Below are 13,409 nucleotides of genomic sequence, written 5' to 3' on the forward strand. Positions count from 1 at the left end.
TCCTCCTCCTGCCCTGGCCTCGCGTGAGGTCGATGTGATTGCTGAATGTGAGGCGTTGTGGGTCTGTTAGTCCGCTTCTAGCCTGAGCATCCTTCGGAAGACAATTGTGGCCGCCTTACACACGGTCGGTTAATTATTTCTATCCCAGGACATTTTGGTGGTAGGACATGGTATTAAAGTCGTTAGTTATTGTAAAATGTTAAATGGTTGTATTTTACTCTGATTGTTAATGGCCACTGTTTAAAAAGGTTAAGTTTGCCTTTTATTGGTGGGTTTTTAAAATTACGTGCCTTTAAAATTGTTAGTTATTGTAAAAGGTGAATGACTGTATCTTTACTTTGATTGTTTTAATGTACTTGGCATCCTTGGAAAATGCTAGTTCTGCCTCCCTGTTAGTGAGCCCTTGTAATTTAATATTTTGTGGTGCCAAAGTTTAAAAGAAGTAGGCTCCCTACATGTTCGGTAGCGAAATTGTATGCAAGTTGGTGGTTTTTGTTTCATTCCTTGGAAAGCGTTAATTTTGTTATTAAATGTTTTATCAAAGTCGGTTTTAAATAAAATGGCTTGGCCGTTAACTGTAAAGTAAATTGTTTTGAAAGGGCACTCATGCCTACTAGCCTTTTTGGATCTGTTCCTGGTCAAGTGCCAAAGAAATGACTTCTAATGGTTGAAGTAATCAATAAAGAAATTGTAAATTGCAACTCGACAGTAACCAACTAATTTTGGACCCGCTTCCCAACTGGGGGTTTTCCTTGATTAATCGTTATACCCGTCTCAATGTGAGGGTGCAAAAAGGGGGGACTGTAGCGTCAGAAAAAAAAGGAAAAAGTGGTCAGCGCAGCTGAGTGTCACGCAGAGGGCACGGGTTCGATTCCCGGCCGGGTCGGAGCTTTAATCCACTCAGAGACTGGGTGCGTCTTGTCCTCACCATCATTCCGTCATCATCATCATCATCGACGCGCAAGTCACCGAAGCGGCCTCAGGAAAGAAAGAAAGGCTAGTACCAGGCCGCCGAATATCCCAATGGTGTTTTACAGCCAAAAATGCCATGTGACCATTTCACTGAATAATTATCATCCGCACCTCAGCTGCTTGTTGCATTATCTGCAAACTGTTGTTCATTGTATATACACCAGTCATAAATTCCAACTATATACACCAATGATCAATTCCAACCCGCCAGGATATTTTCTAGTTATATGGAATCTGGGAATTTATAGGTAGCGACAAAACTGAAGGCGTGTCGTTCACACTAATGTACTGATAACATGAGTAAAGACTGGTACAGTACTGCGATACATCGAGACTCTCCGTGCATCCACATGTCATGGTGGATATTGAGAGCCAATGTTTTAATATGTTCAGAAGCCTCACTGATTCCATTTACCTCTGGCACAATAATAGTTTGTTGGTCTGAAATTCTCCATTCGGTGCAATAACATTGAATATAACTTAGAAGACTGAGTGAAAAATAGATGTAGTGAAAACTATGGCTTTAATATTTAGTTGTATGTGTCGCTGAGACAGGGAACTATCCCAAGGATACCGAATTGGTTGGCTCTGAGCGCTATAGGACTTAACATCTCAGGTCATCAGTCCCCTAGAACTTACAACTACTTAAACCTAACTAACCTAAGGGCATCACACACATCCATGACCGAGGCAGGATTAGAACCTGCGACCGTAGCGGTCGCGCGGTTCCAGACTGCAGCGCCTAGAACTGCTCGGTCACCCCGGCCGGTAGGATACCGAATTCCTATTAAAGTGTTGCGAATTACTGCCACAAGATTGGTGGCCACTGGAAATACGGTAAGTTCCTGGGAGGAAGGGGACGAAGAGGTGTTGGATTTTACTTTCCCTCCACGTATAGACCAATAGAGAGTGAAAGTAAACTCCACTATAAAACTGTCTACAAATAGTGAGGACGAGAGACTGCTAGCTGCGTACTCAAGTTTACGTAAGTATGATAGCTATTCGCAGCAGCTGTCATGCGAGGAGCAAACGGAAAAGATCCTGAAATTTTTGGTACTTGTGGTCGATGCATTCCACATGCGTCAGAGGCGCAACGGTTCTGGCTGTCTCTGGGTGCCGCAAGCCATCTGTGTGTATAAGGTTGGCTGGACTAGACTAATAGCCTCTCGTTAAGGGCTCCCTACGACTACATTTGTATTAAAACGTAAACTACACACGCCTTGCCGAATCAGTCGAGTTTTTGCGCCACTAGTGAGGTCCAGCTGGTGGAATGGCAGCCTGCGGATGTGCACCTCCCAACGAAAAAACTGCACACACGCCGCGTGGGCAAGATGACTTGTCTCGCTAAATTGTTCGATCAATTAACAAGATCCGGCTTCTTTACCACGTAAATATGTACGGAATCTCTTCACGAGTCACAGCTGAGCAATAGAGATTTTGCTGGTCGTTTTTTGTTAGTGATTAACACTCACTTTCATATCAAGTCTTTTGTTCTTTAGTTAAATTGTTCAAATGGCTCTGAGCACTATGGGACTCAACTTCTGAGGTCATCAGTCCCCTAGAACTTAGAACTACTTAAACCTAACTAACGTAAAGACATCACACACATCCATGCCCGAGGCAGGATTCGAACCTGCGACCGTTGCGGTCTCGCGGTTCCAGACTGTAGCGCCTAGAACCGCTCGACCACTGCGGCCTGCTTCTTTAGTTAGGATATGTACATTGTTTGCCTCAGTCAATCTCACGATTGCCCTCTTGAATGTGGTAACTAACCATGCTATGTGGAATTATTTCGTGAAACAACTGAAAATTTTTAGTTCAGGTAAATCTACATCCGGTTCCTTAAAAAAATGAATCAAAAATTTTATTTTTTAAAGTAAGTTACAGATCACACACACCCTATCGTGTGAGTTGAGGACATTCCTTAAAGTGCATTCCTTAAGGAAAAAAATTTTTCTGCAAACCATCTTCTGCAGAATATCACAATAATATGAAAAGAGGGATGTATATGTGAAATTCGGAAGGAAATTTTCATCTGCCAGACCACTGTAACTGCTATGCTTCCGAATGTAAGCAGTAGATTTACTTACTTTTTCCAATTGTTGGATCATCTACCAGTTCTCGTTCGGAGTAAATTATGAAGTAAATCTTTACCCCTGAAGATGTGGATCTAAGGCCGCGAAACTAGTCGAATCAGAAATAAAGATTTATCGTACAGCCGAAGCGGTCTCATTCACGGTGGTTCAGTTCTACAGCTTTGGATGCCCACAGTACAAAATTTGCCGTTCTATATAGGTCAGTTTGTGGGAGATCAGACACCCTTATTGGGAGAATGTGGGCGGTAATCACGAGGGCCCTTATCTGACATTGCTTCCACCTGTATGTGTCAGACGTCTTCTGTTTTCTTTCCTATCGGCCCCTCATGGTCATCTCTTGTCTCTTTCGACCTTAAAGGTCCGAGAATATCTTTAATTTTCATTCTCTAGCCTCGGCTATCGATAAAATACCGGGTAAAACTCGCTCGTTAGCCTTGGTGAAGGCAAGTGACTAGGAGGATGACCTCCTTCTGCTAAATCAAATCACCCCCTTCGAGCAGGAGTCTGTTCGGAGTGCTAATGCGTCTCCAACGTTAAACAAATTTCACTCTGTCGCTTAGCGGTATACTGACTGGAATGGCTGGGCGATCTATTCATATCACCTGATGTAAGAGACATAAGACAAATTTCGAGCGCTTAAACAGAGGATACAGTAGCACTGGAGGACTCACAAAGTATTGATTGCTCACATGGATTTTATACATCAGGTACAAATATGAAAGATAAATGGATTTTAACTCAAGCTACATAAATTTCCCGTCAACACAAAAGGCGGTGTGAGTCATTCTAATATCAAATATTTACCTGCCATGTTGCAGAAAATATTTTAAGACCAAGAGGTAGGAAGTAATTAACGTCGGTATAGAGCCAGTGCACGGTTTGTGACCAAAAATGACCACGGTCACTAGTCTAGAAAATTATGTTCGTTTGACGAGAATTTATATGTGAATTATAATGCATATAATAAAGAAATGTGGACCGCTATGACAGTTCGTACTTAAGCTTTAGGGGCCAACAGTGAACGGCCGTATTACGATGCTGAACCATGAAAATTTACTGTAGCAGAACAACTTAAAACACGTTACATGTCTGCAGTAACTAAGAGTTTACTCTTAAAGATCAGTGACTCAACCATGGCGTACGCCAAAAGATCCTTTCTCTAATTGTAAAGAAGATTTTGTACTCTACAAAAGCAAGTTTTCGGCCGTGAATATAACACTCGTTGGTACAAAAAGAAGACAGGATATTGGGACAGGAAACGCGTAACTCTTAAAATCAGACAAATAGTTGTACAGCTAAATTTTGAAGAAGATTTTGTGAATAATACTTTTCTAATTTGAAAGCAGAAATGCATTTCGCAATGAGTATTACGTTATCGAAAACGAGAAATAATACCAGACTAATTAGCACCGACGCTACGCCGAAAACTTGGTGACTAAAAAGTAATTATTTCTATCTCTCATTGACAAGCAATGCCTTCTAAGCTTGAAAACTAATATTCCGAATACAAAAATATGTCATCTTAAACATCAGTCGCACAATGCAATACTGATGCGATAATGACAAGCGAAGAATAGTGTAATTGTTTGAAACTGTTCTTATTTCGGGAAGAAGGACAATAATATCCAGAGAATGAGAATACACGGTGTCTCAAGAGCCACAGTAAATATTTTAGAACGTGGGTGTATAGAACATCACCAATATTATTGGCTACTGATATGCAGCTGTTAGAATGTAACACAAACAAATTTTCAAGGAAAGTGTTAAGCAAAGGAAATGATTAAACTCGAACTTGGTTTTCATAAATCCGACCTCCGACTACAATGCTGGAAACTGGGCCCGTTGTGACCTGGGCCTTTTGTGTTACCGTATCCTTTTACAGGGCCCCGTTATCCACTAATTTACAGGCGCATATCGTTAACGTCTATATGCATTATGGTTTTTGAACATATAATGTGTTCGAGCGTTATGAATTACCTCGAAGAAAACGGTCTATTGACACAAAGTCAACACCGATTTACAAAACATCGTTCTTATGAAATCCAACTATCTCTTTACTCAAATGACGTGCTGAGTACTGTCGACAAGAGATTTCAAATTGATTCCGTATTTCTAAATTTCCAGAAGGCTTTAGACACCGTACCTCACAATCGGCTTGTAATCAAATCCCATGGTTAAGGAATTTCGTCTCAGTTACTCCCGATTTCCTGCCAGAGAGGTCATCACATTGCTATAGGCCCTCTCTTGTTCCTTGTCTGCATAAACGATTTAGGAGACGTTCTAAGCAGGCATCTTAGGTTGTATGCAGATAATGCTGTCGTTTGTCGTCTAGTGAAGTCATCAGAAGATCAGAAGAAACTGCAAAACCATTAAGAAAAAATATCTGGACGTGCTACAATTGGCATTTATCCTAAATAATGAAAAGTCTGATGTCATCCACATGAATGCTAGAAGGAATCCATTAAACTTCGGTTACACGATAAAACGTTCAAATCCAAAGACCGTAAATTCAACTAAATACCTAGAATTACGATTACGAACAACTGAAATCTAAAAGAATACGTGGGAAATGTTGTGGGGAAGGCGAACCAGAGACTATATTTTATTGACAGAACACTTAGAAAATGCAACATATCAACTAAAGAGACTGCCTACGCTAAGCTTGTCCGTCTTCTTTTGGAGCACTGCTCCGCGGTGTGGGGTTCTTACCAGATAGAATTAACGTAGTACATCGAGAAATTTCAAAGAAAACCGGCACGTTTTGTATTATCGAGAAATAGGGGAGAGAGTGTCACGGACATGGTATAGGATTTGGGGTGGACACAATTCAAACAAAGGCGTTACTCGTTGCGGCGGGATCTTCTCACGAAATTTCAGTCACCAACTTTCCCCTCCGAATGTGAAAATGTTTTGTTGAGTCGACCTACCTAGGGTGAATAAAATAAAGGAATTCTGAGTTCTCACGCGAAGATGTAGGTGTTCATTACTTCCACGCGCTGTTAGAAAGCGAATTATTGTGGAGGTAGTTCGATGCTTTTCTATCAGGCACTTAAGTGTGATCTGCAGAGTCGCCAGGTAGATGTAGATGTAGCTGAAAAGGATGTCCCAACATTACTGGAAGAGATGCATTTGGCTGCATTGGATCTGCTGAAATGGTCCCGTTTCTTGCCTACCCCGTTATATTCTTGCCGATTGGGATGTTTGAAAAGCGAAGTCTACAAATAAAAACTCAAGAGACGAATAAATGTTTCGGATTATGAACAGTCCTTTCATAAAAGGACGCTAAGGCTCCCTCAAAAGAGTTGTCAAGATAATTAGAAGGCACATTGAATTAGGAGGTGCAAATTAGGAAACTATGCTTTGAATTTGATCATTCGTCGTTAACAGTTTCTCTGAATATTTATTTGAGCTACTTTCTGATAGTTCTATCTCCGTAACCGACACAAATTGGGCAAATGTTTTGTGGAATGTTTTATCGCAATAATCTGTACTACCTGCCGCCTAAAATAGTTACAATTGATATTCAAACATCCTCGTGTATGCGACGTATATTCTGTATTCCCCACATGGATCCGCCTCCGTAGGTGAGCGGTCGGCGCTTCTGCCTGCGGTGTGGAGGACCCGAGTTCATTTCCCGGTAAAGCCAGGGATTTACCCATGATGGAAAGACTGGAGAGAAGTGCGCTCAACTTCATTATGTCAACAGTGAGGAGCTACGCGAATGAAACGTTGCAGTGGCTATAAGAACTGGAAAACTGATGACAACAGCCGGGAGAGCAGTGAGTTGACCTTACCCCCTCCCCCTCCCCCCTCCAGCATACCTCATCCTAATGACGCTATGAGGCAGAGAACGGCTCGGCTGCTGGTCCTCACAGCGTCATTAAAATGAGTTTACACAGGACGTACAGACTACATCTTGCCGACATTTTGTCATGGCAATGTTGCACGGTTGTATGGGCTGTAACCACACTTCGGCAGCATTGCCGACCGCAGTATCCCGGCAATGTTTAAGGCAATACGTTTCCACGTCTATATCAGTACTCTGCAAGCAACCTATCTGTATGTGGCGGAGGGTACTTCTATAGCACTAACTGATCCTTCTTCGTTGCTCCACTCGTGATTGCCGCGTGGGAAGAATGATTGTCGGTGAGCGTCTATATTGGCTCTGATTTTTCGAATGTTCTCGTCGCGGTTATTTCGGGAGATGTATGTGAGGGGAAGTAATATGTTGCTCGATTCTTCCAGAAAAGTACCCTCTCGAAATTTCAATAGAAAATCTCCCCGTGATGCACAACGCCTCTCTTGTAGCGCCTGCCTCTGGAGTTTGTGGAGCACCTCTGCAATGGCCTCGCGATGACAAAAGGGATCTGTGACGAAACGCGCAGCTCTTCGCTGGAACTTCTCTATCTCTTGTATCAGTTCTACCTGGAAAGGATTCAGGATGGATGAACAGTACTCAAGAATCGGTCGAACAAGCGCCTAGTAATCCACTGTTGCATTTCCTTAAGTGCTTCCTATTAATCCCAGACATGCATCTGCTTATTTACTGTTGGTTTTATGTGATCATTCCACTTAAAAGTCGCTCTGGATAGTTGCTCATAGGTGTTTTACGGTAGATCTGTTTTCAGAAATTTTTCATTAGTAGTATCGTTGTACAGTAGTGGATTTTTCCCCCGTGTATGCGCAATATGTTGCATTTATGTATACATATGGTTAACTGCCAGAGCCTGCAACATCACCCTCTGTATGTCATTCTGCAAATCGATACTGTGCTGCTTTCCTTTAGACAACGGCATCTTCTGCAAACAGGCTTAAACAACTTCCGATGCTTTCTTCTAGATTATGTGTATACATTGTAAACACTAACGATCCTATTACACTTTCTTGGGGTACCACGGAATTTACATCCGTCGGTTTTGTTCAGTTAAGAGCGACTTGTTGAGTACAATCGGCAAGGAAGTCTTGAATTCAGCCGCAAATATGGTCCAATACTCGGTACGTTGATATTTTTTGCAGTAAATGGCAGTGTGGGATGTTGTCAATTGTCTTCCTGAAGATAAGGAACACAGCATCAACCTCAACGCCGTTGTCTACAGTGCCGTGTATCTCATGGCGGAACAGAGCGAGCTGAGTTCCATAAGATCTTCGTTTGCGAGTTGAGTTTCGTACCATCTTCGTTTGCGGAACCCTTGTTGATTTTTTCTACAAAGGAGATTTTCGTTCCCCATAAACGTAATAATTCTTGTACATAAAACAAATTCCCTAATTCTAAATCTGATTGACTGACACGATGTAGGCCTATAATTATGTGCATCTGTCCTACGACCCTTCTTCAGGAATGACCTGCCCTTGTTTCCAGTCGCTTGGTAATCTTCGTCCCTCTAGCGATTTGCAATAAATTGACGCTAGAAGCAGAGCAAATTCTTTCATATAATCTTTGTAGAATATTGTAGATATCTCATCTGTCCCCGACACCTTTCCCCTACTTAACGATGGTACACACATCAAGAAAGTTTTGCATCACCCCTGTTTCCAGAACTCCTGACGACAAACGTTTACTGTGGGTCTTGTATCACAGACAAAGTCCCTTTGAAGTTTCAGAGATCTCACTAAACCCGCCCAAAGATGTAAACAACCATGCATGAGCAGCGCCTATTAGACTGAGGGGGCCCAACAGCGGATCAATTCCAGTCATTCCACCAGGAAGAAAATACACGGTGAAACGTCCCCTTAGAAAAATTTATGAATTACTGTGCTGATAAACCTCTTACATTATTTGCTTTTCAAACAGCTGAGCAAAACTGAACGTACTCAAACATTCACTAAAGTGACACACAATACTTTTAGCGCAACGCAATCTGACTTTCAATAATCCCTACAAAAGAATAGCCCTGACTAACATTAACCTATATCTTTCACAAATCACTTACCTCACAAAAATCTTCGTTACTCGAACTACTGCAATACAGCGAGCGCCACTACAGCCAGTTAAATGAAAGATTCAAACTACGGAAGGCACTAACTCCTGACAGGCATAGTTAGCAAATGAAAGATTTTAATAGAGAACAAACAATGTATTTACCTTAATAGTCATAATATATATAGCAGTTCATGACATCCAGTCTTACAAATTTCAAAACTCCGCCATCTCTCTCCCCACATCCACCACTGCTGGCAGCTCACCTCCAACTGCGCAACGCTACGCGCTGTTAACATCCAGCTGCCCAACACTACAAAGGCAGACAACAATGCAAACTAGCCACATACTGCACACAGCACAGCCAGTGACTTTCATACAGAGCGCTACGTGGCGTTACCAATAAGAAAACAGAAACAGCCTACTTACATAGCCCCCATGCTCCCCACAAAAAATTTTACAAATTGTTTTGGGCACTGGCCAATAATGATTTGATAAAATTTTTCATAATTACAATAACAAAGATATCATATGCACACACTTATTGATACAATGTTGGTCAAAAGCTAAAATTGTCTCACAGTCCATAAAGACAGTCCTGATCGTTCATCACAGTAAAATAGCAGTGTTTTTCTCAAAGTCTGAGCAGTAGAAGAAAATGCACACAGAAGTAGTGGATTTCCATGCAGTCTTGAAGAAGTAGTGTTGTCCTTCCAACGAAAAGACAGTGCTGACTCTTGACATGCAGACAGGTAATGGGCCACAACAGAGCAAACCCACCACAGAGTCAGTCGAAGTTTTGAAGAATATTGGTAGGTATGTCATCACAGAGTAGACCCAATCTGGTCCTTGTAGAGATTACGGTATTGGTGGGCCATCAAAGATGCAGACCCACTATAGTCCTTGTAGAGATAATGGTATTGGTGGGCCATCAAACCTGCAAACTCACTGTAGGCCTTGTAGAAATAATGGTACTGGTGGGCCATCAAAGATGCAGACCCACTGTAGCCCTTGTAGAGACGGCCAGCAGCCATCTATTGCGACTGTGCAGGTGCACAATCACCATCGAAAAGTCTTTTGGAGAATATAGCAAGTCCATAAACCACCACTTGTGCACTCACAAAGTTTTTGAAATGTCCTTAGAACCAGCAATGCTGTTAACCAGTCCCTTGCTGAATTATTAACACACGTGAAAACACTATCAGTCCCTACTTCTCACATATTGTCCATATACTATGACCAACAGAAACGTGTGCAGTGAAATGTAACTTACAAGTTACTTAATTCGATGAACTGGTGTCAATTACAATTTTATAACATAAGAATACAATAACAAAGGTACAAAATACATCATTAAAAACATAATAATACAGATAACATTTGTAGTAATAGGGGCTTTACAAAAGAATAGTAATAAATATGTACATCAGTGTTACAAGAATTATGACATAAGTACATATATAAAATAATGAGAATAGTTTTCGAAACATTAATTTCACACATGAGCATTAAAACAGAACAGAATAAATAATGTCCAAACATCTTTACAAAGAAAATAACTTAGTATTTGAAAAATTCTACAACATAAATCTTATTAGCGAAACACATAAAGACAGGAAAAAGACAAATTCACATAGTGTAATAACACAAAAATACAGGACAGGGTTTGTTTTCAGTGTAACATTTGGTACTGCAGTCCAACCCAAAACGTCATTCCATAGATCTTTCGTCTTATCTCAACATTTGTTTCCACAAAAAAAAAAAAAAAAAATCCAATCCAAGCATGCTTTCTGTATTTATATGTTCACATATTTCTTACCTCATTATTTATTTTCCAAGAAAATCCTACCTAAACCTGTTGTTCCTAAACCCTAATTTTTGTTCATATCCTCTTTAAAAATCCTTTTTTGGCCAAACCATTTTCTTATAGCTTCTCAATGCATTTAATCCAATTCATCACAACTCGCTCTCATATATAGTCTACCCCCTCTTAAGCTAACTTAAATCTACTGAGCTCAGGTGAAAACTAAGGGATGAGGTAATGCAGCAGCGCAAAACAATTAACACAAACAGCAATGACAAAAACAATGGAAATTGGCAAAGCAATTGCAATAGTACAACTAATATAAGGCACTGTGCAGCAAACAAGAAATATAAATCCGTAGTAAAACTGGCTTAACAGAGTAATACAAAATCAAATTCAGTAACACTATGCCTGGCAAACAGCAGCAGCAAATGAAATAACTTATATCTAAACATGACAAAGCTCAAGCAGAAAAAATATTACAATGAAAATGGCCATGTTTAATACCTATGTCACATCTTAACACTAGGGTGATGCATCACGAGAACTTACTTCAGCGGACAAGTTACCAAATTGTAAAAAAAAAATTATTTATGCATTTCCTGTGAAGGGAAATGTCTATTTATGTTCCCTCGTTTTCTTGTAAGTAGATCATAATTTTTCTTTTTTTTTTACTGGATCTGTAGGCATAAAATAACTATATTAGTACATCTATTAAATTTTATTTTAACCAATGCTGCAGTGCACCTAGAAACTAGATATTAAACAAAATAGGCAAAGCAAGGCGTGAAACGTCATTCGCTAGCCATAAGGCAGTTCATAATGCAGTAAACAATCTTCCAACCAGCAAGACAATAGACATGAAATGTTTCTCATCATTCCGTTTCAGTAAATATCATAAATTAAGAACTCTACAGTGTAATCATGTTTTCAAGTTTGAGGGTGTCGTATTTACGATGCTTTCTACAAAGGAATGTCAATAGCGAGGATAATGGCCTCTTTTTTTTTTCTTCTCCACCTGTGCCTCTGAAAGGCACACACTAATGGATTTTTTTCCAGGCGTCTCTAGCGCAGCTGGTTGCTCATGACGCATTACGTGAAGGTGGTCACTTAACTTTCTTACCGAAATATTTACGACAGCAGTTTCTGCTACAGTGACAGTCTCATATAAAAATATTTCACAGGTCAATAATTTGCGTTACAATTCTGTAGAAACAAAATCCTATTGATATAACAGTGTCCAAAAAATTTTCATCGGCATTGTAATACATTCACGCATTTACATACATTTCATAACTCTTAAAGTACGATTCTTGGTTTCCAACAATCTTTTTCACAAACCAGAGTCCCTAACCACTACTCATTATTCCTTACCTTATTCGTCGACACTTCTTCAATATTTCATCACAACAGATACGTAGCATAATCAAATAACTCATATAGCATCAGCATATTGATCATAAACATACCGCAACAGCATAATACACATAGTCATCGTAATAATAACATCATAACACCTCAGTCAACTCTCAAAATTGTCGTAGCTTCCTCCAATTATTTCAAAACCTAAAAAAAAATTCTCTGCTCATGTCAAAAGTGTCATCTGCCTCAAACATACTTTAGAAATCATGATCCCATACCAAATACATCATTCAAAGCTCTCATAGTATCACAATGGTTCCGAAAAAATAAGAACATTTCACAAAGTACAGACAAAATACGATTTCATAAGTGTGAAGTTATCCAACCGTGTAATTACATAAACATCTGTCACTGATGTAGTAAAAAACATGTTTGTCTCTCAGTGAAATGATCAGATAGCTGTGTAATTTATGTGTTAGAGAAATATGGTACCGATGTGTAAAGTTGTATAAGCAAATACCATATTAGCTAGGGCTCCTTGTGCTTGCCAAACACATGGTACACAAAGTAAGCGTGTACCCCCCTAAGGATTAATGTAATTATACCCTCAGGTGTTACAGATTACAGCCATAGAATGAAATGTATCACGGAAAACCTTTGTATCATTGTACTTCAAATATCTTTAATAATAAATGATTTAAGTACAAAATTAATCACTCAAATACGTGTACTGTAGCGCTAAACTGTGCGTGTTGTTGTAAGATAATCTCTGTGGAAGTGTCGTAGTTATCGTCCTCCGAAAGTTAAGTTCTGCAGAAGCCAATGCACTTACCTCATGGTAAACAAAAGTGAAATGCTTTGCGCATAGATATCTTAGTTATTACGCTTATTGCCGTGATGAAGAAAGTACTGTGCTGTAACATATTGTTGTTCTATGGAAAAGGCAGTCTCATTGTAGCTATACCACAAAAGTTACTACTAAAACATGTTTTACTTTCCAGAATAATGCAGAAAAACTGTGCAGATATAAAACAGAAACACTGCAAAAGCAACATTGTAAATTGTCACTCATTAGTAGTGTCGTGATAAAATCGTATAGCTGTCACATAAACTAACCACTGTTTCATCTGGTATCTCACTGAAAGTACTTTAACTCCAGAATGTATTTTCAAGTAAACCAAAATGTTGCATTAAAATCTCATTAGCAGTACCAGTATATGTTCTGAGTATGTGATCCTTATAGTCGTTTTGTGATCGT

This window comes from Schistocerca nitens, chromosome 9 (genome assembly GCF_023898315.1).
Source record: "Schistocerca nitens isolate TAMUIC-IGC-003100 chromosome 9, iqSchNite1.1, whole genome shotgun sequence".
Lineage (NCBI taxonomy): Eukaryota > Metazoa > Arthropoda > Insecta > Orthoptera > Acrididae > Schistocerca > Schistocerca nitens.